The sequence below is a fragment of the Arachis hypogaea genome, chromosome 11, assembly GCF_003086295.3.
Source record: "Arachis hypogaea cultivar Tifrunner chromosome 11, arahy.Tifrunner.gnm2.J5K5, whole genome shotgun sequence".
NCBI classification, from domain to species: Eukaryota; Viridiplantae; Streptophyta; class Magnoliopsida; order Fabales; family Fabaceae; genus Arachis; species Arachis hypogaea.
The window spans coordinates 7,297,891-7,304,356 of record NC_092046.1 but is presented as its reverse complement, the minus strand read 5'-3'; positions in this window follow the sequence as shown (position 1 = coordinate 7,304,356).

Below are 6,466 nucleotides of genomic sequence, written 5' to 3'. Positions count from 1 at the left end.
TGGGTTTGTGACAACAAAAAATAAAATGTGTTTTGATGATCCAATACTAAAATACTAATGGATTTAGCTCAAAATAAAACAAAAATTAATAAAAGAAAAAGAAATTCTCTTTCTTCGCATTTAAGAATTTTTAAAATTTTAAATGCAAACTTTCATTCTTTCTTTTAGTTACAAAATTTTAAAACTCCATTTATCTTTGGAACATTAAATCGTGTGCCTTCTTTCCTATTTCTCACATTCATTTTTTTTATTTTTATTATTCTATGCCTTATTCACTTATAAATACTTGCAACAAAATTCAAATAGATATCCGTTCTAAATTTATTCTATTCAAAATATTAACAAATAAAAAATATATTAAAAGTAATTTTTATTCGTATAAAAGCAAGAGCAGTATAATTTTTTTTGGAGCTTATTTATAATATGTTATAAAGATATATGTTAAGATTATAAAATAAAAATTTTTTTTATTAAAAATATAAAAAATTTAAAAGAAAATGACAAATCGATCTCTAACCTTGTGATCTGACAGACATTTAAGTCTATGAAGATTTAAAAATATATTTAAACTTTTGACCTCTTAAAAACTCTCTCACATGAAAATTCATATCAAATATATCCAAATTTTAAAAAGGGCAAAAACTTAAATATATTTTTAAATTCTCCAAAACTTAAATGTTCGCAGATTAAAAAGTCAATAACGTATTTGTCCTTTTTTCATTTAAATTTTTAATGTATTTTTTATAATTATTAAATGAAAATATTTAAAATTTTTCATTAATAATAAATTTATTATGTATCTTTAGAATACATATTAGCTAAACTCTTTTTTTTTATAGGTGAACCGATGAATTTTCTTTTAATGAATATTACATGATAAAATGAAAAAAAATTGAAAAAAAATGCGTTCAAAATTTTAAAATATACCTAATATTGCATCCGTCTATTTTGCTTCAGTTTTTGAAGTATCACTTCTCTTCTTCGACTTAATTTTTTTTGTCTTAACTGTGGTATTCTCTGCAAAAATATTTTTGTTTAGTAAAAAAAAATTCGTTTCATAAGTTCCTTTACTTTTATGTATTTTCTAATTTTTGGCTTTTATATATTTTTTAATTTTTGGCCCTCCCCTTTGCTTTTGATGCTTCTTAAGAATTTATAGAACATAAAAAATATTTGACATGATTGTACTCCCATATCTTCCAGCTCATTTCTTTGTTTATTTAAAACTTTTTGACAGGTTAAGAAGTGGGCGCTGATGCTTTATACCTTCGTTCAACGGATAATTTCATTATTGATGTTCTTCTTCTCTTGCTATCATATCTTATTACTTTTCTTTTGTGTTGTACTACTTAATCATAATCATAATGCATGCAACAGGTTTTTTTTTTTGGACATATTTAGGGCAATCATAATGCATGCAACAGTTTTTTTTTGACAATTTAGGGCTAAGCCCAAATCCTATCCAAAACCCATAATCCAACCCGTCCAAACCCAAATCCCAATCTGATATTCTCTCTCAAAGCGTTTAATTCTTGCACCAAGAGACAAGCTCCCATGGCCTCCACAAGTTTAATTTGCATGTTTGTTGATTGTATGTCACAGAAGCAATTTTGTTGAAGTCCAATAAAAAATCTTGAGCCTTCGTTTTTGGTCTTCAGGAATAATGGGCTTTATTGGACAGACTTCTTATATTTTTCTTCCATTTTTTTTATATTTTTGGTATCGATAGAACTGAATTTTTTTTATACAGAATAATAAGTGCAAACTAAATTATCAACCACTCTTTTTTTTTTTGGAAATATTATCTTGGATCGGACAAAATTTGGTATTCACACTAGAACATTGAAAAAATTTGAAATCAAATTTAATTGAATTTGAAAACTAAATTACATCCTAAATAACAGAAACTATAAGAATGTAAATTATTTTTTTAGTGTAAGACAACATAACATTCATGAATCACGAAGAATCATAAATAAATTGAAAACTTTAAGTTGATGACTAAACTTAAAGAATTTAAAGTAAATTTGAATAAAAATTTAATTAGTCAAAATTTTTACTAAATTCATGAAATATTACAAATTTCATATGAATAAAAATATATTAAGTTTTCTCTTATTTTTTGTGAATGTGTTAGTGAATTTAAAAAATAAAAAATATAATAATTTATTTAAATGAATGAATAATCTGTGATTAATAGTGTGAATATTATATTTAAAAGATAGAATATGTGTAAGTACATTATAAATTCGTAGTTTAGCTTTTATTCTATTTTGTTTATTGTTTTGTGTTTTCTATTTTGTGTTTTATTTTATTTTTTATAACATGTTTCACTTATAATTGTGTTAAATTTTTACTTTAAAAAATATGAAAGTAATTAGTTACATTTTATCATTAATTAATTTATAATATGAGATATGTCATTAACTAACCTTATTTGGCAAAAAAAAAAAATTTTGAACTTTAAATAGGAGGCTTTGATCATAGATAAAATTATAAGATCAATTTGATTATTTTCTCTATTTATAGACCAAATTGATTATTAAATAAAAGTTGGAAACTAATTTAATTATCATTCAATTTAGTCACCAATTTAAAATATTTTATGCTATTAAATTTAATTTTAATATTATATTTAATAACTTATAATTAGAATAATCAAGTTTTAACTGCTTTGTTGGAATATAAATTGATTATTATCATATATTGTTGGTTCGTAATTTGTAACACCCTAATATTCAAATCCTTATGCTCGAGTCATAAGTTAATGATATTACGGTGGTACGACTCTTAGGTGGATTTTTAATAATTAAATATAGGTAATTTCGAAAGGAGTATTAATCGAGAAGCCTGAAAAGAGTAGAAATAAAATCGCGAAGACGTATCACTCACGTTTCGACAACAAAAGATAAACCGTGAAGCCGAAAACGATATACGGACAAGGCGTAGAGGAGATTAAGAGATAGATAACAGATAGATATATATAACATAAGTAAATAGCCACTAGTCGCGACCCGCGAAGTTTAGGCCGGCTAGGGTACAGTATGAAAGTAGTTGACAACAGTATATCCTAATCTCTCCCGAAGGAAACATGAGAGCCTCTATAGGCAAATTCAAAGAGTTCAATACATAATATAATTTTTCCAAAACAAAGGTGGAGAGATTCTAAGCAAAACACAAGGTAGAGAAAATAAAGATCTTCGCCGTCTCTCAGACGACCCACAACTCACTTCTGAGCACCTGGGCCTGTATCTGAAAAACAAGAGATATATACGGAATGAGAACCCCGGGCCCATGGGTTCCCAGTACGGTAAAAGTGCCAAATAAATACAATGCACTGCAGTAAAAACTCACTAAGCATCCTAAACTTCTTCACCAATTATTCATCCTAGGTTCTCGCTAAATCATGAATAGGCAACTGTCATAAGGGAGTGCTAAATCTAATTCATGTTTCACATGTTTTCCCAACTCGCTGACTCTTCCACGAATCAGACTCAGAATCATAAGCAAAACCATCACCAGTTGTTCTGCCTCAGCAATTCTATATCAATACATCATACCCTCGCCTGGAGCTAGTGAAACCACATCACTGCGTCTACCCAGGGAGCTCCAATTATCTCATTCAATAATCATCATCATCATGCAATCGCATCATCAATTCATCTCCTCAAGAACAACCCTCAACACCCATCGACACCAGCATGAGGGGCCTCTCAGTTGCACAAACACAAGCAATACAGGCAAGTAATACACAAATATGGTACAAGTAGAACAAGTAGCATATAGTCATGTAACATGGCATATATGATGTAGAAATCCAAAACAAAGAGGCAAACCCAAACAATTCAAACATATGCAAATGATGAATGCCTGCCTATGGCCGATGATATCATCTGTCGGTTATATAGCCAACCCGACATGTCCTGGTAGCTAACCATTGGACAGAAACACCCATCGCGGAGCAAGTAGGTTTGAGCCACAACCCCATTGCTACTACCCGCTCAACCCAGAGCCAGTGGAATAACCACTACTGCGGCTACTACCCAGGCGGGTGTTTAAAAGCTCAACCTAGAGCGAGTGGATTCACCACTACTGCCGCTACTACCTAGGCATCAGAATCTCTGACCTGGAGCAAGTGGGACGAACCACAACCCTTGCTACTACCCAGGATCTCAAAACATACATTCGTTCAGTTTAGAAACAATCATCACTGTTATCAAATCTCAAACATGAACCTGGAGCAAGCGGGATGAACCACCACCCTTACTACTACCCAAGTATCACAAATACACATTTATTCAAAACTCCATAATTAAACTCATTTATCATAAACATCATTTTCCGTCTCATACCCGGAGCAAGTGGACAACGCCACTGCCTACTACCCGGGGTCACACATCATATTTCAGCATTTATCATTATTATCCATTTAACACATTCATTCATTAATCATATATGCATTTATACTCGACCATAAACAGTAATGGCTTTGCCGTAACCCGGCAATAACTCAGCCATTCGGCTCATGGTTCAATCAAGAACCGGCCATTTATCAATAAATATAGCCCTTCGGCTCATGGCATACACGGTACTTCCACCGTCATCCTCCATATCTCATATAATCATCTTTGATCATCATTGATTGTAACCTTTCCCCTTGCTTCACTCGCAAGTTACCACATCCCCTAGCTCCTTTCTCATTGCTAGGCATATCATAATGATTTAATACATAAGGGGCGAGATCGGAGGCTTAGAAGTATGAGATTTGGCTTTAAAAACTCAAAAATCAACTTTGGCATGAAAACAGGGCCACGCGTACGCGCACTTCACGCGCACGCGTGGATGGCCACAAAACTCATCGACGCGCGGACGCACGGGTTGAAAAATAGCCAAACGACGCACACGCGTCAGCCACGCGTACGCGTGGATACATTTGTGCCCCAGGCACAAAACTGGCACAACTCTCGGAAAAATGGCTGGGCATTTGGTGCAGCGCATCGACGCGCCCGCGCACACCACGCGCACGCGTGGATGGTGCTTTCTTGAAGAACGGCGCGTACGCGCCAAGTGCGCCTACGCGCGGAGGGTCGTTCTGCTAAAAATTTTCTAAGTTAAAAGCTCCAGAATTTACAAATTCAACCCCCAATCTTCTGACGGACATAACTCTCTCATTTTAAATCGTTTTTCACCCGTTCTTCGAACGGCATGGACATCCCGGATCCAATTTCATTTCTAAACAAATTTGGCACAAAACAGAGATCCGTAGTCCAAGTTATGTCCCATCAAAATATGCCCAAAAACCATATTTTCATACAAAACCACAAGGTGCCATTTTCAAAACAAGCCATTTTCAACTATTTTCAAAATCAACCAAAACATGCCAATTTCAACCCTTTTTGAAATCAATCAAAATGTACCAAAATCAATATCAAGCCATCCTCAACTCACACATTGACACTTTACCAAAATTCCCAAAAACCACATCCAACCATTTTAACACTTCTCAATCAAATGGCTAAAGGACAAACACAATATCATGTCATACATCCTTCCTCATCCCAATTTCCAATAATACCATTTCCAATCAACCATCATTATACATAATCAATATCATACTCACTATCACGTGATTTCACCCACAAATCAACCTTAATCATTCTTCAAGCATATATCACAACATACATATCTCTAATGCATCATCATACCATCAAGGCATCAATAATCATAATCACATATATCACCACATAATATATCTCAACCAAACCAAACATACCTCATCTATATAATTTCACCCAAAATTACCAAATTCCACACTTAAACTCCTCAAACCTTATTATTCAATAACCAACCTAATCATTCATATATTTATTATCTGAAATTCATCCAATCACTCGTGCCATCATACAATGCACACATCGACTTACCTTTCTTACCTCTTTCCAACCTCCAGCCCAAAATTTACGGCCTCCGGCCCAATTTTCACAATTTAAATGCATAAACCACAAATCAATACTCATTACCCAGTACATCAAATTCTCAATACACCAAGCATACAAGGCCTCACAATTCTCAACCCAATCATTAATTCACAATACATACCAACTATGCATATTAGCACCAACCATTTACACAATCCAAACTTAATCCTAGGGGCATCTAGCCTAGGAATTCTCATCACAACACACGGTACTTAAATGAAACTTAAACCGTACCTCTTGTAGCCAAACCAATTGAGCCTCTTCTTTGGAAGTCTTCACCAACCTTAGCTCCAAGCCTCACCAAAGCTCCTCAAGCAATACCAATCTCCCAATTGTGCACCAACATCACCAAATACACTAACATAACCAATATCACATACATACATCAACCTAGGGCTCATAAAAATGCCAAATCACAAGGGTTTGAGCACTTCTTACCTCAGCCCATATGAAGTAGGGATAGAACCCACTTAGAATCCATGTTGGAG